This window comes from Meleagris gallopavo, chromosome 4 (genome assembly GCF_000146605.3).
Source record: "Meleagris gallopavo isolate NT-WF06-2002-E0010 breed Aviagen turkey brand Nicholas breeding stock chromosome 4, Turkey_5.1, whole genome shotgun sequence".
NCBI lineage: Eukaryota > Metazoa > Chordata > Aves > Galliformes > Phasianidae > Meleagris > Meleagris gallopavo.
In genome coordinates, this window is record NC_015014.2 from 27,707,592 (window position 1) to 27,733,427 (window position 25,836).

Here is a 25,836-nt window from a genome sequence, read left to right on the forward strand (position 1 = left end):
AGTTGGACACGGCACGTGGCAGCATGGCGGAGGACCTGCGACAGCCCTTCTGATATATTTTCAGAAAGTTTCCCAGTGAAGCAGATATGGCAGAAACTGATGAAAATTTGATTTCACCTACAGCAGGGGAAAGAGAGGAGGAAGTTGGGTTAATGTGTTTCTGAGACAGAGAGCCTCCAGGAAGCGTTGCCTGTGCCATGTTTACTTTTCACATCTGATGTCGCCTTTTGCTAATTGCCAGGCTGTTCGTTCACATCAGGAGGCGGCTCAAAGTTCAGGAAATCAACGTGCATTTGGGGGGCCAGAATCTGAACCCAGAAGAACAGTCTTGTGTTTTTCTTACCACTGAAAAATGTAAATATCGTTGGTGCAATGTTCACTCATTATCGTTGAATCAAAGAGCATTCCCAGCTCCTGCTGGAATCACATGGAAAAAAATACAGATCTCTCTTCCCATTACAGACACGCCTTGCTGTGTGAATGGGCGATACTTACTGGATGCTAGCATCTCACATCCTCATTGGTGAGCTGCCCTATTTCAGGGCTGTTTGTATTAGGCAATAGGCTAGTAGAATCATTAACATGCAAATAGAATTATTTACCTGAAGAATGAAACACATGATTAAAATGGCAGAGGTTTATAGAGGGGGTGAAACCACATTACATAGGTGAGACACTGTGGTTTGAGGCAGATGAGCTTCGCTAGGGATGAATGACAGGGCTGAAGTGCACATGTAAAAGTAATCAGAATTCCTGTGCGAAGTGACACTGATATATTCTGAATGTCACGTTACACTGCATAGTGCTGTGCTCGCTCCAAAAATGCCCTTTAATTATAGTTGCTCCAGCCTTAGAATCACAAAAGTCAAACAGAGTGGAGGTGGGCACCATTTAGGCAACGTAAATCAAGTTGCTGAAGGTGCTATGTAAAAAGGATGTTCACCTCCCAGATAATTTAGTAAGACTTACCTGTGACTTTTAACTACGTATAGGTCTATTTAAGGCTAACAGTTAGCCAAAGCTCAGTTTCTGAATTAAACAGGACAGTTCCACCCATGGTTGGTCAAGCGTCATGGAGAATGCAACCTGTGCCTGGCTGTTTAGGCAAAAAAAAAAAAATCTTTCCTTGAGCTCTTTCCTCCCAGTTTTCTTTTCAAGAGTTGGCACAGAAGAAAGTACCTTAAAAAAGAGAACACCAAACAGGGCAGAATTTCAAGCAGAATAACTGAAAAGCTCTCCTGAGCTGCAGCCACACACAGTCGCACACTCGTGACTGTTCTAAGATTCCTCCAGCACAAAGTTTGCTGACTTTTTTTTTGGTGGTGTTCTCTTTCTTTCCCATGGCACCAACAGATTTATCAACAGGTCTCTGAAGAGTGATGTTAGATTGGACATCACCTCGGATGCTGGTTTTCTTTCATCCCCACAAGCAGGGGATGTGTTTGTCAAAGGCCTTCGGACTGACATTCTCAATAACAGCAGGTGTATGTGCCATAATTTACCATTAATGAACAGGAATGTGGTATTTCAAGTGTGCTACGTTACAGTGAGGTAGATGTTTTGAAAATTACTTTGTGGCTATTTGAAATTAAACGACTCATCCCTCTGCTGCCGCTCAAAAGGTAGGGCTGCTGAAATGCCTGCTCCTGCATCACCTGCTCCTTACCTTTACAGGGATCACCATTTCTGTTTTTTTTTAAATGAGACATTTCTCACGTGGAGAGGGAAAGAACAGAACATCTGCTTTCATAAAGTGGTCTTTTTTGCTTGTGTTATGGTGACAGATGTTAAAAATTCGGGACAACCATGTGTGGGTGAGCGGCACCCTGGGATGCACCTCTGTGATCCATGCACACCATGTCTTCTTCTAATTTGAGTTTTTTTTAGGTGGAAACTGTTTCTGCACCCACACTTGAAGTGTTGCGCAATAGAATAATGGATGTGTAATGGTTTCTTTCCTGGAAGAGCAACAGTTCGTTTTAGTTGAGGAACCTGGAGCCATGCATAAAGGCTCATGTTCGCTCCTTCTCCCTTTCTCTCTCTTTTTTTTTTCATTAAATATCTTTTTGCTCTTATAGTGCCAAAGGAAAAATTCAGTTGGAGCTGAGTCTCTGCACAAAATACAAGAGGTTTGCTGGAGTCCCCTGCTGTGCAGGGAAGAAGCATCAGCTGATTGATCCACCATATCATTTTACTTTCGCCCAAGATTTCACAGCCTTAAATGTCTTTGTCTGTAAAGATCTTAAAGCTGGTGTAAATATGATTGAGGTTTTACACTGGAAAAGAAAATCAAATGTAAGCTTTAAGGGAAAGAGGTATGTGTGTGGAGGAAGCCAGTAGCTGGATTTGTTTCTCAATCCGTGAGCGTGCTTGCATTTTGCTATTTTGGACACCTCCAAGTGAGAGGCTTTGCAAGTGTTCCCCTTTCCTCCTAATGAACCTCAATTTACCAAATTTGTGCCTTGTTTGGGTTGGAAAGTGCTCGCTACTCTGTACATTGGCCCTGTCACGCTGCATGGCTCCAGCCCCAGCCTTTTGTGCTGTATGCTTTCAGATGGATGGCTTTTTCCATCATACATCATGGCCGTGACAGCAGGCTGATGATCTACAACTCCGAGCACTGTAGCTCTGATGATGTGGCTGTGGCTGCAGTAATAATGTGGGCCTATTCCTGGGAGAGCAATGCTGTGCTGGGCTTTTTTTAAAGGTGAAGAAAAAGGCTTAAATCCCCTCCTGTTTGCTATCTGCAACCCTCCCTAAAGCCCCAGATCAGTGGGAAAAAAAAAGAAAAATTAATCCATCTTCTGTGGAAACATCAGCACTGGTGAATGAGAGAGCTCTGATTTAGATGCTGGGCAGGATATGACAAAAGCCAGCTTTGTAAATAAAGATTTGGGTCTCTCACCCAGTGGGTGAATATGGTGGGATGGGGGAAGAACAAACGTGTCTCCTGCACAGCTGTGGCTCGATCAGTGCTTGTGGTTCTTCCATAGGCTCTCCTCTCTTGTCTTTCTCAAAACTCTGGCTCCTGGAGGCAAGGGAGTCTGTTAAATCACATGGTTCTGAAGTAAATGAACATCTTTCTTCTTCAGAAGGAGATGTAACCTCTCCAAATCATGGCATCGGTTACCCACAGAGCTTCAGAAATAAATAAAAAGGCCGAGGAGGAAAAAAACTTGAATTTTATCATTACTGTATTACTGTAACGGATTTAAAACCATTCTACTGATGTAGGGTTGAGTCCCGATGCTGGATTATGTGAGCTAATAATGGCACTGGATTTAGACCCTTGCCTGACTGTTGCTGACAGGGCTGAGCTCTTTGCCTCTCACTCCATCTCCCTAGGGCCTTGCCAGAAATGCAGTTTCTGATGGGCTGCATCTGCTGCCATAGAACATGTATGTTTGAGTTAAGGTTAAAGGCTTTTAGCAAGTGAATGCAAAATCAGCCTCTGAATCAGCCTAAAAGTGAAGTTGTTCTACCTTTCCTCTGGCAAATGAAACAGAAAATGCACTAGCAGACACATTTAATAGTGTTAATTAAGCTACAGCTGTTTGCAGGGGACCTTAAGGATCTCTGCTGGCAGAGGTAAGTTTTCAACTAAAATAGACAGATTTAGATTAGCTGTAAGGAAGAAATTTTTCACTGTGAGCTGGTGAGGCCTTGGCATAAGTACCCAGAGAAGCTGCGGATGACCCATCCCTGGAAGTGTTAAAGGCCAGGTTGGATGGGGCCTTGGATAACTGCAATAGGGGATTTGATCTGGATGTTCTTTAAGGTGCCTTCCAATTCAAGCTGTTCCATGGCTCTGTTTCTATGAAGCCGAGGTACCAGCTCTGTAGCAAAAGCTCTGCTTTATTTTTTTAGGTGTTCTCACTAAAGTTTTCCTTTCTCACTAAAGTTTTCCCTTCTGTGCAGCCTGCTCTCTCTGAGACACCTTGTTGTCCTCACGAACATTTTGGCAGAGCTGATGCTCAGTGCATTGGCAGTGACCTCCAGCCTGGCTGCTGGTGGGCTGCTCAGGTACCTTCCCCATTGCCTTTGGCTCCCGGTGCCTAGTCTCTCCTAGCATCCCTGAGCCAGTGGCTACTGGCCAAGCTCCTTTGACACTGTCCACTCTCCAGGTTTCTTGCTCCATTACACGGTCCACCTTTGAGTTAAGTTTTCCCTCATATTTAACCTATTTTTTGCCTACAACAGTTAAAGCCATTAGTTCCTGTTCTGTCCTCTTTGACTAATGAGAATTGGTCCCAATCCTCTTTATAATGTCCCTTAACATACTCGTAGACAGTTATGTGTCCCTTCAGCCCTCTCTTCTCCAGACTGAACATGCCCAGCTCTCTTTGTCTTTCCCTCACAGGCCCTGTTTCCAAACCCTTTATCACCTTCGTTGCTTTCCCATGAGCTCTTCTTCCCAATTAATCCTTTTAAAAATGTGCTGCCCCATACTGAACACAGTGCACCATTGCCTCTGCTGCTGAAGGAGAGCAGCAGCATTAGCATAATTATCTCGCCTGGTTTTCCCACAGCTCTGCTATTAACCATTTTATTTCTGGGACACCTTGCCTGGCTGCTCAAGCAAGAAGGAGAGTACCGCAAGCAGGGAAGAGCTCTAGGGACCCGCTGCCCCACAGAAGTGGTTCCAGGAGGAGCTGGTGGTGGTCTACCTGCAGGTGGGACACTGTCCACACTGGGCACCAGACTGGGCAAAGCAGGTTGTTGGCGGGGAAGTCGGCTTTGAATCAGCATCTGCAAGGAGAGTTTGCACGATCCAGAGTCATGGCTGTGGCTGTGTCACCCCGCAGAGCCCATCTCACCCAGCTCACCAGGCTTCTGCTGCTTTGGTGGGTTTCACAGTGACCTCCAGATCGCACAGTGGAACAGCACGACTCCCAGCATTTTCTGCTGATGTGTTGCAGCAGCACATTTCATTATTCTCCACCCTGCAGAATACACTGCTTGGCTGTGTTGAATCTCACTGCGCTTCTTTAATTTATCTCCCAAACACCACGTTATACTTTAATCCTGTCCTTCTAGATATTTGCATATCCTCCTTGGTTTGAACAGTGCCTAAATGCAGGCTGGCTCTTAAAGGCACAGAGAGATTTGCACGGCTGCCTGTGCCAAGAGCTGCTAATGAAAGCACCAATGAGCATGGGAGTATAAACTCACCACCTGTGGAGTCTTGTTTGGCATCCTCATTCAGCCTAATAAAGAATCATTCATGTTTAATTGCTACATTTGATTGTTTAATTACGGTTATTTTACATGCCATCTTGTTTTGTCTTGGCTTTAGACGCTATCTGCTACCTTACCCTTTCTGAATAGTGAATTATACTACAAGAGAAAATCAGAACTAGAACTAGTCCTTTAAACTGCAATCAGGTTGTTTTTTTCTCTTTTTAAAAAAGCTGTTCATAAAACCCTTTCTGTTTGACATTGCTCTATAGATTCAAATCCAGGGTGGTTTTTTATTTTTTTTTCCGTGCAGCAAGAATTATACGAGTAACTTTTTCAAATGCTCTTGCAGGGCTATGATGTGGGTAGCTTCATCTTCTCACTGAGGTTTTATCAAATTAAGTTTACTTTGTTTAAATGTCAATTCATCTTAACAATTGCAAGATTGTTTTTTTTGGCAGAGGCTTAACTTGGCATAAAATTAGTTTATTGCGGGTTCACTTAGTTCAGCAATGCTATAACTTCAAATCAATACAAATCTGTCCTAAAACTTCAGTAAGATGGTCTGCTTGCAAATCTGGCTCCTCTTTAAAAGAATGGAAAGGAAGCCAGGACCTGCCCCATGTTTCTCCAGCTGTGCAATTTTGTTGCCCATCCTGTGCTGGTGGTCTCTTCTGTCTGATGACCAACCTTCCCTGGGCGAACTGCTTCCTCATGCACTCTCCTCTGTCTCTCAGTTTGGAAATGAGCTGCCTTTCACTTATGTTTCAGCACGACAAGCTCCCTTTTAATTAACGTGCTTAATGACTCCAGAAACAACAGCACACCTCTGGTTCACTTATGATCCTTTCTTGGATATTGTTGCATGGTGAGCTGTCCCAGGCTCCATTTGGCTTTATGGGCAGCACAAGGTAGCACTCATCTGTTCTGAGCCCTCCTGGTTCTGCTCTTGTCCCTCGATGCATCTCTGTCCCCAGATTTCTATGCACCAGGGTGTGCTGTGCTCCATCTTGCTGGTATGTGCATCTTTTTCCTTTCTTTATCCATCAAATTGCCTGGCATTGGTCAGTCACCATTGCTAGGGCACAGGTCTCTGACAGATCTGTGTAGAAGCAGCTGAAGAGATGCCCAAGTCTACAGGAGAACCACCTATCCTTTCTGTCCTCTTTTCCTTCAATATTATGACCTTCCCAAGTCTTCCTCCCTGCAGCCAATGGACGTTCTCAGGAGCCTCTGAATTAGCTCCTTCCCATGGAGAGTGATGTTCCTAGTGTGACACCATTTTCTCTGGTTTGCTTGTTCCCTTTCTCTATGACCAACATAGACCCAAGAGGAGGAGGAGGGCCTCCCTTTCACTGCTGCCTTCATTCCTGCATTACTAATGCCTAAATCTGTCTCCAAGCAGTTTGCTCTGCCCACCCAGAAGAGAGGTGACCTTTGGATATTGCTCTTTAACCAAGATGTTTAATTGGAGAAAACTAGCAACTAGTGTCCAAGATTTAGAGAAAAAATATGGAAAAAGCATTTATCAAATAATAAAAAGAGGAACTAAATTCAAGCCATTGTGCTCTGCCTGGGTTCTTGCCTTAGAAAAAAAGAAAGAAAAAAGGTGAGCTGAATTGCTGAAGGACAGCTGAAAGCAGTTATTTCCCTGCTTGGAGGCTGTAAGGGATTTCCCTTTGGATGGCTCACAGGCTCCTTCCCAGGAAATTCTCCCCTTGCTTTTACTGCTGTCTTGCCTTTTTCCATCTTGCCTTTTTCAGCTAGGAAATGACCTGCCACCCAAGTGCTTTTTTTTAGGGCAATTTCAGCTACTTCTTGTTCACTTAGGGGTTTGGAAAATATCAGGCTTATGTACTAAAATCAGTTTAAAGCGCTTTGCAAGAATATGGTACAGGAATACGAAATCATTATTCATCATTTGACCAGATATGAAAATAATCCTCACTCATAACTAGCTTCTGAAAATGGCCAGCGTAATTTTTATACGTGCAATAACAAAGTAGGAAGCGACTGCTATTTCTGCAGCAGACAAGGAGCATCTCACTGAGACAAAGCTACAGCGAAGCAGGCAATTTTCAGTCCTTTTCAGCAAGCTTTCTATATCCTTTCTTGCCTTTGCACTCACAGAAAGCCAATTTTCCGTGTCCCTACTACACACAAAATGGGGCAAGATTTTAAAGATACAGCTCTGCTCTATTTGACTGCAGCAGACTGAAAGAAAAATGAAGTTCAGTACTTAACCGATCCCTTTGCAATATTTCAGGGTAAATTAAAAATCAAAATGTCAAGAGGTTCAATATGTCAGTGGGCTTTTTGACAGGGCGGCTACTTTGAAACCTAAATGAGAACTGTGCTGCTTTTAAAAACTGGAACCAAATGTGTGCAGCTGCTGCGCCATTTAGAAATTCTGGCCCCTCATCTTTTTTTCTTTTTTCTTACATAATAAAATTAGTAAAATATTCTGGCTTCTGTTCTACTTGTTTTCAGAGTGGAAAGCCTCCACTTCATAGAGTAGATGGCTATTTACGAGACTGGTTAGTTTTCATTATCTGCATAAAGGTGAAGCCCGGCAGCATTACCCTCTTGCCTCGTGTACCATTGAGCAAGCCCATCTTTGCTGCCCCCAGTGCATTTATCTCTCGTGGCCCTCGACAAACCATTTTTTTGTTTTGCCATCTCAGTTCGTCTTTGTAAAACAGGGAAGATAATAAATGATACTACTTACCTTCTTCAGAGAGATGTGGTGAAGATTAATTACTCCTTGTTTATACAAAGATTGGCAATAGTGATCTGCAGGTTTGCTAAGCACTGGGATGATTGCTATCGCTGCCTCTACTGACAAAGAAGCACAGCCAAGGACAGGAGCTGGTGCCACTGCAATCATTTACAGGACCAATGATAGCTGTGGCCTTGAAGAAAACTCTACCAAATATTTTGCATCTAGGAAGAGGAGGAAATGCATACCGGCAGGGCCATGGCACCTCTGGACTCTCCTCAAGTGGGCACCTCCAGTCCAGTCCCTGTCGCAAACCCTTCCGTGTGTGGGAGAAGTATGCACATAGGCAATCTGAAAGCTTATTCAGAGCCAACTATTTCCTTCTGAACTTCGCTTTGGATGCAGAGATGGACTTAGCCTCTCACATACGTCTTTGCCAGAAGTTGCTGCACGCATGCATCGTGCCACAGCAAATTGGCACCTTTCGCTTTGGCCTGCTGTGTTAGATAGACACTTGCAGGCAGTCCTGTCGGCAGGTTAGACTATTTTCATAGTAATGCAGCCAGAGTGAAATGTGTTTTTCCCCACAGCTGTCCAATTTGCTCTTGCTGGTGCTCTGAGCATTGCTGGTTTGCCTGGTGTGTTTGCTGCAGGCGGGGCTGTCTGTGCATGAAATGACGGCAGGCTTTGCTGGCCTCAACTTGTCGTCTTCCCCCACTTGGCTACAGCTTTCTGTAGTCTGTGGTTATCGCTTTTCACTTCACTCAGTAATTTCTCCTGCTTTGACAGCTGCCCCAGCCCTCCCGTGCCGCTTGCAAGGAGGAGAGGACACATCCATTGGCGATGAGGCAGCAGGTTCCCAGAAAAGCCCATCCTTCAATGACTGACAATTACAAGATCCCCCTCTTGCTATTGTTCAGACAAACCCCAGGACCTAACTTCACCCTTCTTTCCTGACCACACAGCTATGTACTGTTGTGCTGGCCCTCTCCAGCCCGCGACCTGCTTACCTTGGTCCTGAAGCACACATCTATAGGTACAGGTGGCAGCAATCAGAGGAAAACACCCAGCCAATTCTGACTGCTCAGCAACTCCATGCACACTGTAACAAAAGCAATGGCTGATCAAAATTCCTCATTTTGTTGTGATTCGCTTTCTCAGCAAGTCAGGTTCAGTTACTGTAGTGGACAGTTCTGCTGGTAAGAGGTCAAAGTCAACAGTCCACAAGTCTGTGCTAGGCTACTGGCGACCCTCTAGAGTTGTGTAAGTTGAAGGGAAGGCTGTATGTGGAGTAATTTGCATTGCAGTGCATGTGCAGGTGAGAGTGCAATATGACAGGAGATGTCATACTTGAGATTAGAATTTACACTCACAGCCTTAGTCAGATTTGTGTTTGAGAAACTATGGTGCTCTGGAAAAAGATTACTAGTCATCTGATAATTTTCTATTGTTTGTATCCAGTAAATATCCCTTTAGTTTCCTATTTCCAGTTAAGATTAATTTTCTGATCAAAGAAAGTTTGATCAGAAGTGCACAGACAGCACAAGAGCAGCAATATTACATGGCTGGAGGATATGTGTTGTGTCTTTGACTCTGAAGGAAAGCCAGCCAGGAGGGGAAGATGATGGCTTCTAGTAGAAGCTCTGCAATAAATAATAACTCTCTGGGTTTGGAAAAGAGTTATTTTTATATATTTCCTTCCTGCTGTCAATCAGAGGAGTCCTTTCTTCATTTCTGAAGTAGAGTCAGTCTTTGTTTTATCGTTGGGGTGCTTTGGTTGAAATCCTGTGCTAATTTCCATTGTTTCTATTTTGATTTCTTAGAGCAGTCCAACAGAGATGAGTGCTACTGCGCCCTTTGTCCTGCTGCTCTTGGCAGTGGTAACAAGACCTGTCTCCATCCTCCCAGGCTCTGCCTCATCCCATGCAGCAGACAAGTCCCTTCTCTTCCCCTCCATCCTGCTCAGTCCTGCTAGATCAGCTTTCCCTTTTGCATGTGGAGCCTCTCACCATGCACACTCTCAGTCGTTCCCACCACCAGCAATATCACCTTTCTCACTCCTTCCCTGCAACCCTGCTAAATATCTGCCACTTCACAGTGTGTGCAGGCTGGGTGGTTTGTTGCTGATATCTGGCTCCAAACGGAGGCATCGCTCTCAGAGTATTTCCAGCACCATCTGCCGCCTTCCTTTATTTCAGTTTCTAGAAGGGGTTTTGCTGTAGCTGAGAGACAGAGGAGGAATCTGGATACGGCTGACACAAATCCCAGAAAACGTTTGTCTGTTTGCCTTACACGCTAATTAGTGCCGACGTGGTCAAAAGTGCTCTGAACTTTTATTTATTTATTTTTCTCCTTTCTTGAGCATCTATCACCATGACAGCAACGCGCTCCAACCGCAGGAAATTAAAACACCCGACACAAGCAGCTAATCAAATGCAGAAGCAAACAGAAGAATTTTGCACAGAGCTCTCGGTGTCATTCCGATCCCGCTTTGACGGGCAGCAGAGTTTCTGCGGGGAAAAAGAAATGTTTTGTTTGCTTCAAATTCCCTTTTCCCTTGGAAGCGTAAACGTGAAATTACTCTCTCCTCCTCCATTGGGATGTCTTATTTATTTTCCTGCTGGTGGCTGTTAAAGGAGACGCGGTTCAATTATGCCCTGGGTTGAATTAATGGCTCACACAGCTCAGTGTGCGTGTTCTGGTGTAGTCTTACCCACATGAAGGGGCTGGTGGGGCTTTTGTGGGGCAAGGGAAAGCCCTGCAGGAGAAGAGCTCCTTGCAGTCCTCTTGAATCTCTGACATATGTTTGGTTGTAGGATCCAGAGTAGACCTCACATCTGGGCTGAGTGAAGCTTTTTATTTTCTGACATGCTGAGTTTGTCCATCTCAGTCTGGACCCTATTAGAAACTTCAGTTAGAAGTCTGCTAACTTCCCTTGAATGCCGTCACTCAATCACCACCTTATACTAGTCTTCAGATGCCTTATTTAGAGGAGAATGGAGTTTTACCACGAATAACTTGGTTGATTCCCCTTGCACCTACATTTGTTTTGTTTGTATTCTTCTTTGTTGACAGTTCAAGCACGTAAGTACCCCCCAAGGAGCATCCTGAAAGACTTTTCTCCTCTTTGTCTTTCCTTAGCATTGAAAACTGGACTGCATTATTTTTTACAAGCACTGATAAAATATTAGCCATGTGAACAAGCCAAGGTGCCAAGCAGTTCTGTACTCAGTGTCTGCCCTTCCACCCAGATACATACAGGAGAAAGCAATTCAGCAGTGGTCTTTTTTCCATCAGTAATGAATGAATTTGTCTCTTTTTTAGTTCTCCCTCCAGCTTTTTGAGTTATGTAGCTGATACCGCCAAAAGCACTCAATTTACTGTGGGGCCCTTGTAAACAAGCAATGTATTTCTTGCCATAAGGGCACAGCAAGGTTAAATACTGAATACCACTGGATAAGATTTTGCAGACATTTTGGGTATGCAGAGCCATGAAAGCGCCTGAGGCTGTCATCAGATCCACCTGGAATCCATAATCAGGATAAGTGAGATGATTGTCTTTGTTTTTCATAATTTGAGGAGTGACTCCCAACTATTTCATCCCATAATGTCCTGCTGAAACTTCTGTTTTGTGGATGCAGCGAGGCAGCCTCTGCTTGCTTTGATTTTATTTCATGGCATTTTTCTCTTGCCTTTGCTTTATGTTTATAGTTGCCAGCATAGTGGCTGCTATTTTTAAAGATTTTTTTTTCCTTGCTTGCTTTAAAATGATTTGTTAGTATAGAGTATGATGTATTTTAAATGGCTAAAGAAGAGCACACCAGGTGTAGATTCAATATAAATTGATTTGAGACTGCAGCAACCACAGTACCTTCATCTGCTCTAACCAGAAGAGGTCATAGTTTCTAAAGTAGTGAGTGTGAGCACCTGAGAAATACTCACTATTGGTCAAGTTTAGGTTACAGCCTGTAGAAGTTATTCTCTGGCCTGTAGCTATTTACAGTTTTCTGCACTTGGAAATAAATCCCACTCAATTGAGGAGAATGACTTTGTGAACCCTAGAGAGGATACTGCGTTGGGAACCTGTATAAGCATAATCACATAGCACTTGTTAAAACAGGAGGAGCCCCTAAAAGGCTTCGGCTGCACAAGGGGTGGGTGGTGCTCACAAGTGCTGCTAAGGGCGATGGGCTCTAAATTTCAGCTCTGTTCTCCAGTCCATAGGGGCAATTCTTCTTAACCCGATCCCAAAGTCTGCTGCAAACTGTTGTATTTCAGAGCCCTTGGGAGAGTATTTCACAAGATGGAGATTAGAAAGCAAGAACAGAAAACTGGAAAGTGCTTCGTGGTGTCTCTTTAACAGCTTAGGATTGATTCATTTTAGTATTTGTGTCTGGGTCTTATTCACTGCTGCCTCATAGATCAATGGCATGACGGAGTCCCAGATCGTGTTGATGCAGCATATGGGAATGGGATCCATTATCTTTAGTTCCCAGGACTATAAAATGTCCAATAAACTCAGCAGCAAGAACGCTGGATTTGTGCAGCTCCACCAGCTGCTGGAGCTTTGCTGCCTATTAAGCTGCGTTTTTAGTTTCATTATTGATGGGGAATGCTGATAGCTGAGTAAATGATGTTGCCTGTAGATTTGAGGCACTTTCCCTGCTTATAAAGGTAAGTCCTGCTACGGTGCCTCCTCTTGCCGAGGGAGGAGGCTTCATGCTACAGTGAGAAATCAATTTAAATTAGCATGGGCACAACCAATCCGTAGTGATGTCAGCAGCTCAGACCGGTTGCAGGAATCTGAGCAGCAAGGCTAAGCGCCTCAGTCTCAAATGCTCATCCTCTCCACAGACCCCAGGCAGAGCATCCCTGTGCACATTTGTTGCTCCAGCATCACTCTCAGTCTCTTCCCTGGCTGTTTATGTTACAGTTTGACTTTCCCCTGTTTTTCCCACTCCTGCAATACCTTTGGAATAAATTCCATAATCGCTCTGAAAATGGTGCAAAACCTGAGGTTGCCTATAGATGTTGCCGTGGTAGAGTGGTGAGCAGCTCTCAATTCCATTTCACTTGTTTCCTTAGCACTGCCACCATAGGCACACTGCAGTTCCACATCAGTATCAGCTTTTATTGCTTTCTTTACTCATCTGGGAAACAGAGATCAAGAACAGCTATGGCAAGTTAGGCAATATCTTCAGCCTCCTGCATCATTAGTGTACGTAAGCATTCTAATGGAAGTCAGTGTAAGCCAGCTCTTATTTAATCCACTGAATTTTGATTTCTACGAACAATCTCCAGGTATTATTTCAGTGCATACGTAGTTGACTTCCTACTGAACCATCGGCATCCACTCTTGAGAAGAGAAACCCGTATCCCACGGGCAGGACATCCTGCCTGTTCCTGGACATCATGGAAGCCAAACTTCTAGTAGCAATGTTGGTATGAATACAAAAGAAAACTTTCCCTGGAGCTTCTCCCGTGCTAAGGTCTGTGCAGGTGGTGATTAAAGTAGCTGTCACCGTGCTTGTAGCTCAGCTGCTCTTGGCTGGACGCCTGCTGTTACTGCCTGCTGCCCATGAGTGCCTTCCTCGGGCATCTGCACCTCTCAGTGCCTGCCATCAACAGCTGCAGCTCTGGCAAAGTCTGATAAACACCAGTGCGTTTCTGCCAGCTTTTCTCCAAGGAGCAGAAAGGAAGACATTCATGTCTAGTAGAAGTTTACTTTCAAGAGTATGGATCAGAAGTCTTGTGCAAACTACTCTCTTAAATTATTTAAAATCTGCTGTAATTACTGAGTATTTCAAAATATTATTGGGAAGAACTTCTGGGCACATCTGTTTTTCCCTTCCCTTCACTGCCACGTCCTCTCAGCTATTAGGAATGCTAAAGGATGGCTTTCATGAAAATGAGGGCTATGGCAATGACATGTTTTGACAAAACGTGACTTCTGTGGTCCAGAGGTGGAGGATTCATTACCTCCATCTACAGTTTTTTTGCAGCTTTTCCCCCATCTTCTTAAAAATGTATTCCTACCACCTCAGATTTGTCTGTCTCGAGCTCCCAGCTAATGGTTCTTGTTATCTACCACATTAAAGAGCTTCACAGTTCCCTCTGTTTCCTTTCTGTGAAGGTAATGGTACATTGTAATCAAGCCACCTCTCGGTCGTCTTTTTGATAAGCTAAACAGATTGTGCTCTTTATGTTTCTCACTCTAAAGCACTTTCTTCAGCTCTTAAATCATTTTCGTGGCACTTGCTGCGGCTTTTTCTGTGCAGTCACCAATTTTAAGTTACACCCTTATTAAAAAGATGAACCTGGAGCTGAGCGCATTGTCAGGAACTGGCCTCATATAGACTGCAGGCAACCTAAAAAGCCTGTGCTTGAATCTACCTGCATTCCCCTCCTTGTATACAGGGATTATTTCACCTCTTTAGCATGGCTTCCTCCTGGCAACCTAAGTTCAGACGCTTGTCCCTGTGCAGTTAGTGCAGGGCTGTCCTGCTGCCCTCAGCCTTTACATCTGTTGGTATTTAGGTGCAATTTTTTGGGGCAAGCTTATTTTCCCCATCCATGACTGTTCCATTAGGCAATGAAATGGGAGAAAAGGAAGCCCTTGACTCCTTCAGCGTGGTTGGTACTCCCAGCCCCGTCCCTGTGACAGCCCCTTTTTGACCTGCCCCATCAGCACATTAGTGAAGTTATTTCAAGGTAGTCCCAAATAGAAAATGCCTTCACTGTCCCAGTCAGTCCTAGAAATATCTCTGTTTGAGTCCCACTCAGAAATACCTCATGAAATCAGTTCTTCATCCATCTAATGCAATATTTACTGATGTTGCAGAGTGCTCATTTCTTAATCACCATGCTGCAGGGCACCAAGCACTGCACCTGGCAGTGGGAGGAGGTGAGCCATCGCACCAGATCCATCCTCAGACAGGGAAGTATTTTTTGAGACAGGGCTTCTATTCACAATAATGCTGACTGACATTAATTATCACTTAGAAATCCCTGTCAGCACTTCCATTTGGCATAGGAATAGTGCCAGCAGGCAGCTCCAGCAGTAGGAATTAACGCCCAGGTCCCCAGCGGCTGCTGCGGTGTTGTCCACGACCGCACATTGGTGGCAGCAGCGCACGGTGTTGCCCTCCCCTTCCTAACCCCTTGTCCTTCCAATCAGGTTTGCAGGCTCAAACCCTTGCTTCATGAGCACGCAGGGTGATTTATAATGGGCTTCAAGTGGGAGGCGCTGGGATGGCAGTTGCGGCGCTCCCTGCAGCTGGCCAAGCCCCCTCCCCACGCAGCGATCTGTGTGGCCGCACAGGAGGCACTTGCCCATTAAAATGCTGTCAGAGATCGTCTTTCCGACTTAAATCAAGGCTGTCGCTTTGGTAGGCGAGAGTTTTCGAGGTGTCCGTCTCTTCATTCGTTGGTTGTTTTTGTGTTGTGTTTTTTTTTTATCCTGTCCTTTCCGTGTTGTTATTGCTTCCATTCCTTAAAGCACTGCAAATTGCAAGCCTGTGGCTTGCCGTGAAGGCATGCTGGTAAATGATTTATAGAGGGTCCTACAAATCATGTTGCACTGAGCGCAACCCCTTCCCCCACAGCACCAGCCATCATTTCAGTGCCGCTCAGCCTTCAAGGGAACTAAGCTGTCCTTTCCCTGCTGAGATTTAGGAAGCCAAACAGCACAATGCAGCTAAACGTGAGAGTAAACACGCCACAGTAACAGCCTGGCATTTAAGTTTCAGCAGGGCTTAAGATGGCCTTGCTTATCAGTGGAATTGTGTTATGACACCAGCCGGTGTCCATATACAGTTCTGATGCTTTTACAGGCACAAAATAAAAGCCCAATATATGAATAGGACTTCAAACACTAAAAGATGAGTAGAAATTTCTGATAGTGAAATGAACTGCTGTATTAATTGTGCCCTCAGCCCTCCCCATCCAGGCAGACCACGAGCACTCTTTGGCTTACCTCAGGACTTTCTGAGGGCCGGTGAATGCTGAAAGCTGTCAAACGTGGCTCCACAGGGCGTGCCAGAGTATCCACGTATACTGAATGCTGGAGATCAGAGGCAGGGAAAGATATCTCATCCTGTCCCAAGTCTCAAAATGCAGAGAAAGGACACTCTTACCTGGTGGGTGAGCAGAGGCTGTCCATGGTCTGAGGATCTCACTTGGTCTCGGCTGGTTTTGGCACAAAGTGCACGTGGAGAGTCACCCAATTATCCATGTTGCCATTCCACTCCCCTTGTTCCCCATGCTGACTGTAAACTCACAAAGCAATCTGAGTTGGGAGGGACTCGGGATCACCCCAGTCAACTCCAGCACCTCTTGGCCTACCCAGTGTCTCTTGACCCACATAGCAGCAGGGAAGAGGCTGGTTCAGCCCTGCTGGCCCACCCTGCAGAGAGCTGCTCCAGGTTCAGAATGCAGAGCTCACATTTTGCCAGCTCTTTTGAACGTGGGAACTCCGAAGAGTTCATGCAATACAGTATCATGAAGAAAACAGTTCTGGTGCTTGGAAAGAGACAATTCACCATGCAGCAAAACAAGTGGATCACAATTTAGACAAAATATTTTCCCCTGCAAGTGCCCAAAAAGTAGAAATGAAAAGTTTTTGTCTTTTTTTTTTTTAACTAATTAGAAGTTCCTCTGTGACTGGGAGTGGAGTGTTCATCAGGAAGTTACGGCCTCTTAAAAATAATCAAAATGTTCCAGGAGCTACAGACCAAAGCCTCAGCAAGATGCACCACTTCCATGTTGGAAAAGTGAATTCCAGCCACTGTGATACTCCATCTGATGAGAACACTTAGCTGTGATGGGGTGAAATAAAGTGCTTTATTATACTGAAGTGAGCCATGCTGGGAGTGTTGGAATACGGTTAATGCAAGTACAGGGAAATTATACAGCATCCGCTTTGACTTTCTGATTTCCTCTAATGGACACATGGCCTCCAGCCCAAGTGCTCAGGGAGCTTTGTGCCATGCCGTTTCCCCAGAGAGCCATGCTGTTTCTCCAGTTATTAGGTGGGCTTTTCCTCCAGAGGCCCTAGCAGCAACAGACTCATTCACAAATCTGGTGTTTGCAGCTGAGAATTGAAAGCACTGGCATCTCAGGGCCGGCATCCCTCCCTGCAATCTGTTTTTTCTTTAACAACACATTAAGCATTAACTGATGTCACCTGTACTCTGCAGGAAAGGCAGCAAATCCAGCACTTCCCCATGAGATTTTGGCTGCGGGTTCTTTTAGTTCAACGCTCACCCTCTGACCACAGTTATTTTCTCTCTTTCAGATCCATCTCGGTTCCCCAGTTTGATACTTCACTGGTGGATGCAGCAGCACATTGAGCTGCCCAAGAACTGCATTACTGGTGCAAAAGGCTACTGAACATACAATGTATGCATATATAAACATTTACAAAGGGGCTTGTAAAAAAAAAGCCTCTTGACAAGCCACCGCCTCCACCGCCCCATCTGCCCTCCTCTCCCTGCCAGTCTATGTCAACAACTTGCTCACCTCCCCTCCAGCACAGTATGCTCTCCTCCACCATGTCAGTCTCTCTTCCCATCCATCCTTGGGCCGTTTTCGCCCTGCCACTCCTGAACGGGGCATGATGTGCAGAGCTGTTGTTAACAGTCTGGCTTCAGATTTGTCTTGGTTTTCTTGTCCAGGCAACAGGGAAATGCATACAGAAGCAGTCTCCTAGGAAAACCAACCGTGAAAAATGCAGCTTAAGAAGCAATAAAAGAGTTCCCTGCCATCCCGCAGGAACCAACAGGAGAATTTACATCTCCTACCGAAAGCTTCCCAGGGGCATCTCTGTCGTGGTCCTCAGTGGGGCCACGCGACCGTCCCATGTACTGACAACCTCCACATCCCTCCTCCAGGGCCTTCTCCACCTCCTCTCCACCCCACGGTAATTTCCCGCTCGTTGCCTTCTGTCACAGTTCTCACTCGCCTTACAGGATCCTGCTGACATCCCGTGGCACCCAGCTCTGGGACTGCCACCCCAAAACCTCCCGTGTGCAAGCAGTCTCTGCACTGGCGTGCATTCACTGGAGTCTCTGTGGGACTTCTGGTCTTATTTCATCCAGACATTGATGTCACTTCCAAGTCTGTTGCACTAAATTCAAGGGCAAGCTAACATTTAGGCCTGCTGCTGTTGGCACTGGAAGCCTCAAATGTCCCTGTTGAATACTCCCTGGAGTGTGTGGACGAGATATGCCAGGAAGGTATCCACCCATGTGGGTCAGCAGGGAAAGCCCCATTAGCACTACCATCAGCACAGGGTCTTGCAGGAGGGTTTAGTGTCCCCATGAGCCATAATATTAGGATAAGGTTCTTCGCCAGAAGGTGGTAGGCATGGAACAGACTCCCCAGGGCAGGGGGCATGACCTCGAGCTGCTGGAGTTCAAGGAACAGATACAGGGTTTGAGGTTTTGGGTGGTCCTGTGTTCAGCTGGGAGCTAATCTTGGTCCTTTAGGGTCCCTTCCAATTCAGGATATTCTTTGATTCTATGATTCTATGAACCCCTTAGGGCTGTTCTGGCACTTTTTGGGTTGCATGGGAGAAGGGAGGTGGGGCCTTTGCAGGCTTTTACAGAAAGAGCTTTCTTATGGGGGCTACACATGCAGGCACTGCTCGAGCTGTCCCCTGTGCTCAGAAAAGCCTGGGTGAGGGCAAAAAGCTGCACGTGGCCCTAAGTGCCCCTTGTTCCCCACTGTGGGGACAAAGGCATGGCACAGCCTTGACAAGTTTGTATACAGGCATACTTCCCTGAAAGCCATTTCTCCAAAGTCTTTGTAGTTTTGTTTTTTGTTTTTTGTTTTTTAATCTCAAGCTCCTTTTCCTGCTTTACATCATGCTTTCCATTTTAGAGATGTCAGATGATCTGTGATAAAGTGACAGGATGTGCAGGAGCAGTGAGGAGACGAGGTCCATTTTAATGAGACTAACTCTACTGGGTAGTGCAGACCGTGCCTCAACAAGCCCTTGGATCTTGTTTCCTTTTGCAAAGCGTCTTAATGGCATAAAAGGATTTTTGCACAAATAAGGAAAGGCAATTCCCCAAACAGATTTCTTTCAGTGGCCATTGAAATGGAAAGCTGCCACCGAGAATTGCATGATCCTCTCTAAGAGGTAAGCACAATCAGAAATCAGTATTGCTTGGCTCCCAAAAATGGACTGAAATACTGTGGAATTAGCAGCGTGTTTGCTGGAGGCTCACCATTCACTCAGCAGGTCCTGCCTGCTGGCACTGAGGTGTAATGACACGTAATATGGTCTCACCCAGCACTACTTACCTATGACCCATTCCTGCAGGCAGCTTGGATGCAAAGCAGGAAGAGTGGGGACTTATAGCAAGGTGCAAGGGAAATATGAGAAGGCCCCATGCTGTTCTCCAGCCTTTTGTTATTTTGTCAGCTGATCTTCCAGGCTGTTATTAGAATTTCAGGCAGACTGGGGTCATGCTTCACATTGGCTACAGCATCAGGTAAATGCAAAAGGACAACTAGTCCTGGTCAAAGTTGCAAGGAAGGGTTTCTATCAATGGTATATTTTTAACCTAGACACCACTAGTTTAATATGTTCTGGAACATCTACAGAGAATCACTTTTATGGGATCTATTTTTTAAATCTTGCTTTCCAGGGAAGTACTTTTTTTATCTAGTATTTCTTCCTAAGCTACTATTGGATCCGAACACATGAATTCTAAGATTTTCTGGGCAATGTTGTGAAAAAGTGAGTAGACGAACAGAAGATGTAAAATACTCCTGACTGCCTAAGAGTTAGGCCATTCAGTCTACTGGAATGCGCATTTAGGAATGGTTTGTTCAGGTCTGCAGGAAATCTTATTTAGTTATTTTTTAGTATTAAAAATATATATATATTCTGATCTTAACTTGCATTTCTGACTACAAATGACTCCTGTATTTTTTTCAGGTAGGTCCGACTATCACTCCAACTATGATCTATTCTGGAGCTTTCTCTTTGTACATAAAAGTCAGATTTATATAAATAGATGCAGGAAATCTCATATAGCCAGTGATGAGAGGATGTTAACCAATTTTTAAAGGCCTGATCAGAACAACTATAGAGAAGAGGTCAATACTAACTGTTATTCCAAGTGTTAATCTTGACTCCAATAATACTAGATACTAAAACAGGTTCCCAGATAAGAATTGCAAATCTCGCATTTGAGAAGAAAGGAAGTGTGATCCTAGAAAACAGATGCAGAGCCCTCCAGATCTCTGCAAGCATCCAATCTTTACGCGTTTGATCGATAGCTTTAGCAGTGGGACAGATGTGTGATGTATTCATTTTCAGATCTTTCTAGGGAAGGGAACAAAACAACATTAAAATCTCCCGCCGCTCGTCAGTGAGTAGATGGCATTCTCCACGGGAGGGGCAGGCAGCCTGCCTTGTGGACAGCCGTACCTACAGGTACCTTTTTTGATTATGGGAAAGGCAGGAAGGTGACAAAGCTCTGCTTTCCATTCACTGGGACAACTGGCAAGGCAAATAAACAGGGCAGGTGGGCATGCACCCAAAAACTGAGGAGTGCTGGGGGAACATCAATATCAAGACAATACCTGAAGTGATGAAGCTGTGATGGGCAGACCTGGCCCTCTCTCTTCTGACAGCCAGTATAGATAGCTTTTTCTGTTCTCTATTACACTTTTAGAGATCCCAACCATCACTCGCAGCAGCTTGGGAGCAAAAAAGCCCAGGGCCTTTGGGTACCACAGATCTCATCAATAGATCTTCAAACAGCAGGGAAATGCCAGAGGCCGTATGGCTTACAGTCAGTGGCAATTACTGTCCAGTGCCATGAAAATTGCATGAAGAAGGAGTTAGCAGCATCACAGCAACAGAACTGCTTATGGGTTCTTTGTGACCCTCTCAGAGCCAACCAAAGCAGCCCCCAGGCTTCCATACAACATGATATAGAGGAAATTTTGGCGAAGCATCAAAAAAAGCCTGCCCGCATAGTGCACCTGCACATCTTTGATGCCCTAGAAGGAAGTCTCTGTGTTCTGATATCACTTGAGCCTCCACAAAGGAGATGAAAAGGAGGAATAAAACATCTGAACAGCCCTATCTGACCTGAGCTGCACACATTCATTACAGCAAAGATGGATTTCTTCTGGATCCTCCTGTGTATCCTCCTCCTTGGGGATGGCAGCAAGCATCTCAACGCTCCAGTTACAAGATATTCATGTTAAACAGAGAAGAGGGACAGCCAGTTGGTGACAAACATTTAGGATATAGCTTCGGAGGATCTTCACAACCTGCAGAAGGATTAACTGCAGTGACCATCATGGCCCCACTCCTCACAAGTCTTTGGCGTACGTCAGCTCCTAGCAGGCAGCCTCACCAGGGCTTAAATCCCCCCAGCTGCTGCAAAATGGGACCAGAGGCCCCAGCTTAGCTGCATCTCAGCTCCAAGCCCTGTGGCACAGGGCTGCACCAGGAGCACTGCTCATGCTGATCTGTGGAGGCTGCTTGAAAGCATCTGATGCTCATGGCTTAGAGACAGCACAGTCCCTTCCAACTTCCTGGAGTTTTTGCCTTTGTTTTCTCCCCTACTCAAATGGAAATGAAAATGCAGGCTAAGAAAAATGGCATGAATAATACAAACTGGGGGCCCTTGGGAGAAAATTTCAGTTTTGGAAAGTCACAACACTGCATGGATGTGTCTTGCTATCAGAAGTTTACCTGGATTTTCTTAACTCTTCTTGCATGCATGTATTTCTCTGCTGCCACGCATGGTCCTTTCTCCTTATTTAATTAGGGTATAATCATAAGCATATTCCTAAATTAGAAGAAATATATAAAGATTCATCCATTCAGCAGGCATTTTTCTGGGAAAATAGATGTTCTCCTTCAGGTATTGGCTTTCTTCAGTTTTGTTTCTCTATTTTTAATTTAAAGGAACTTCTCTTATGTTTTATTCACTTGTTTTCATTAGGTAAAAGAATGCCTTGGCATGAAAACCTGTCCTGAATGCACTGCCTGCTTGACAGATATATACAAAGACTTGAAACCTGAGAGGAGAAGCGGATGGTTGCAAGCAAAAAAAAAAAAATCTAAACAAAAGAATGGAATTAAAGCCAGCACCGGGGCACGTATTAATACCATGCGGCTGTTATTGCCCGCACCGATTCCTAGGAGCGATGCAGAGCATTGTGCTCAGCAGGATAAGACAGACAGACCTCGAATATGAACCCCCACTGCCTTCTAAAGAGGTAGGGCCGTCCTTCTTATCTCCGGATTGATCCTGACCAGTTTACTGCGAGAAGCTGCTGCTTGAATTTCAGATGTTGAGTGCTGGTATCTGCAATTGGCCATGCACGGTAAATCACATGCTAATGTTGCTCTGTCTTGACTGGATGAGAATAAACATCATAATCAGGAAAAGGCCTTGGAGGAGCCACAGCGGCTCTAAATCTCTCAGGGAGCAGCGGCAGTTTTGGGAGAGGCGGCTGATAAAAGCGGATTAGGGAATTTTAGAAAATTTAAAACCCGCTCCTTTCTGGGCCACACAGGCTCTGCCCAGGGTGTCATCGCTGGGAAAATTAGGCTGCTGGGAAATTTATTGCCAGGGCACTTCATTTCCATTTCAATTTCTCCTGTTCCAGTTCCACATGTGTGCCCAGTCCAGGGCTGTGATCAGATCCTGCTCTCCTGCCTTAACCAGCACCAGCCTTCAGAGTGCTAAAGCCAACTGCAGGCTGCTCTTCCAGCCACTCGAGGAAAGGAAGGGCAGCCAGCAGGCCTTACAGGGGTCGTTTATTGCTCTTTTTGTCGTATTCTCATCCTTACAGGATTTCCCATGGCCAATAAGTTTTGCTCAGGAGCTCATCCCAGAAGAGGTAGGCACAAGGCATGGACCCGGCATCCTGTGGCAGGCACCAGTGGGGCACTGCTGGGCTCTGCAGCTCCATTTGCCCCCCAGCCCAGGTGATATTAAGCTGCTCCCAGTTGGGCTGGAAAGTCTGAAGATGTTTGAGGAATGGAAGAATGGCAAACAATGAGATTGCTGGTGATAAAGCAATTCTGGAAAATGGATGAATTTTCTTCAGAAGATCCACTTCCTTGTCACCCCTGCCTCTCTGTGTTCTGCTGATGTTACCCTCTGTAACAAAGAGGTCACCAGCAGGAAGATGTGCGGGAAGGGGGATTGGTAGGTGGATATTCCTAAACATCTAGCACACCGCCAAGCACAGGGCAGGAACATGCTGCATTAGTTCTGGGCTGAGCAGAGTTAGACAAAATAGCTTGAAAAATTGAATGTACTTCTTTGTGGAGGAGTCTCAGACCTAGCACGGATGTCATGAATAGATGAAATTATGTCTAAATTTGAGAAGAAAAAAAAACCTTCCTCTGAGGTGTGTCTTGCAACTGCAAATGAGGCATAACTTGAATAATCTATCAACTATGATGAGCTGCTATTAGCATTTGAGTTACATTTCCCTCGAAAAGTCAGGAGGGGCTGCAGCCCCAGATTAGGGGTCCCTCCTGACATGTAAATAGGTAGCACATATGGAAATGGAGTTGTCCCGAGTGTCACCACCTCGAGGTGAATGATAGCTAGAGGTGGAAGAGTGGAGAATAAATGTTACTGCAAGAAAAGCTGGTGAATTTTCTTTTGAGAGACTGATAATCCCGCAGGCTTCTACAGAAGCAGCTTTTGATTATCATTGCTGATGATATTAGAAGACATCTCTGGAGTCTGTCCTTTAAAAAATGTTTCCCTGGTGCTACTTGAAAACATATGGGTTGGGAACTGAAGTGAAAAACTGATGTTTTGCTAACTCTCTTGGCACGATGGAGGCTTAAAAATGATGTGCCTGATACCAGAGATGCATTTTTAACAGTAAATGAAAGCAGACTGGATAAAAATTCAAAATACTAGACTGGTAAATGCGTGTGAGAAAAGAAGTTGGAAGAAGAAACAGGGGCTGGCTAAAGGACCAGATGAGAAAAGGTGGATCAGTTCAGCTGGGCTGAACAGGAGCAGAGCTATTTGAGTTGCTTCAACACACTGAAGGCGCAGACACACACCAGCAACTTACAGAGGGAGCTGAGTAAGCCAGGTCTAACAGTGTACGTTCAAATGCACCACTTTCCCAAGGGCTTCATCAAGTAACGATGGACAAGCTCAGGCTGCCACTTGTATGGTAACAGCTTGGATGGGGAAGATGGAGCCAGCTTCTTCAGTCTAGAATCTAATCCATGCCAGACAGTGGTCTGTAGATGGCTGCGGTATCTAACACAGGCACAGCACCTGGAGAGAAGTTCATGCCCCATTTCCAATGGCTCTTATCTATAAAACTAAACCTATTTCCAGACAACATACATTATAAGTGCGTCTTATACTGGAGCTGGATGAGGTTAGTTTTGCTGATTCAATAGAATCACAGAATCATTAAGGTTGGAAGAGACCTCCAAGATCATCCAGTCCAACTGTCCACCTGCCACCACTATTCCCCCATTAAACCATGTCCTAAATACCACATGTACATGTTCCCTGAACACCTCCAGGGACTGTAACTTCACCACCTCCCCGGGCAACCTGTTCCAGCACCTGACCACTTTTTTGGAGAAGAAATTTTTCCTAACCTGAAAAGGTTGGATAGGTTATAAAGACCAACCAACCAAACACAAAAAAAAACATTATGCTGATACCACTTTAGTGTCTTCCCTGTGAAAAATGGTGGCCCTCAACAAGGGAAAAGCTAGATAGGTTTCATCCCATCAGCTCCACCAACTGTAAAAAAATGAATCTGTTGAAGTTGCTGCAGAAAAACTTTTGACAAAAAGATACTTTGAAAAAGTGCCGAATCTGCAGAATCATTGGATCTCTTGGCTGATCATGCATTTTCTGAGCCTCTGCCAGTAATTACAGTTTCTGAAAACTTCTGAAAGCAAAAAAGTGTTCCCTTCCACGGCTTTCTGTTCCACCACTTTGCCTCTTTTGGGTCCATTAGTCAGCACATGCATACCCCCACAGTCAGGTGACCAGCAGATTGGTGCTACAAAACCGCTTTGCCTTCCAGAGTGTCAGGTGATGAAATTTAGGAGGTTTGGGTGTAGTCATCAGACAAAATAGCCAACTGCTGATGAGGTAGGAATCCTGTGCCAGCATGGGCAAACTCATCACCTATTTAATTTCTGTAACCAGGTCAGATATTTTCCCAGGAAATGTTCAATACAGATGCCAAAACATGCATTTTTTGTATATGGTGGTTACAGTGTCTGCTGAAGCTATAAAGTTCTGTGGTATCCTGAAGAAATGGTAGATCCTAAAGACAGCTTTTGCTCTTAGCCACAACCAATTAGCAGTATCTATTTCTGAGTTTTCCCAGGCCCTGTTTTAACAATCTCTAACTAGGAGCTTAACCTCTGTTCCAAAAACTGATGTGGGTAAAATGCACTTAACATTGCTCACAATTCTTACAATGGACAGAACAGGTTTTGCATTTGGCTACACAGAGAAGTTCTATATCAGTGATTTTAGGAGCTAGGATTTCTCCAGTTGCGACTCAAGCCATGACTTCCCATTAAAAGAAGCCTTTATGCTTCTTCATCCAAGAGACAGATCATGTTCTGAGAAAATTCAAACTATTTTATTCTAGCCTATGTCTAAATTGAACAATAAAAATTGTTATCCTTTATGACCACCAACCAATAAACTGACCTGGTGATAGGGAATTTAGTCAATCTTCTTCCTTTGAAACGACAGCTGAAATAGTGATACAGTCTCCTGTTTGAGGGCAGGAGAGGAGGAAGGATTGGAAAAGGATGACTGACAGACAAAAATCTTGACCTTGTTGCAACACCAAAATGCTTCCCATTAACTTCTGGACGCCGAGCTCTCCCCATCATGTCACGCTTTCTAGGAAGCCTTCATAAAATCAGGTGAGCAAAG

The 25,836-nt window shown here is 44.9% G+C and overlaps 1 long non-coding RNA gene across 2 annotated transcripts in view; it reads left to right on the forward strand.

Annotated features, from left to right (window-relative positions):
* The first annotated feature begins 223 nt into the window (after positions 1–223).
* LOC116216554 overlaps positions 224–25,836 on the forward strand; it is a 32,046-nt gene continuing 6,433 nt past the window's right edge. Inside the window, exon 1 of one of the 2 annotated variants that reach the window (XR_004159537.1) lies at positions 224–25,826. This is a non-coding gene — a long non-coding RNA (uncharacterized LOC116216554). The remainder of the gene's footprint in view (positions 25,827–25,836) is intronic. The other variant, XR_004159536.1, reaches the window with a different exon arrangement.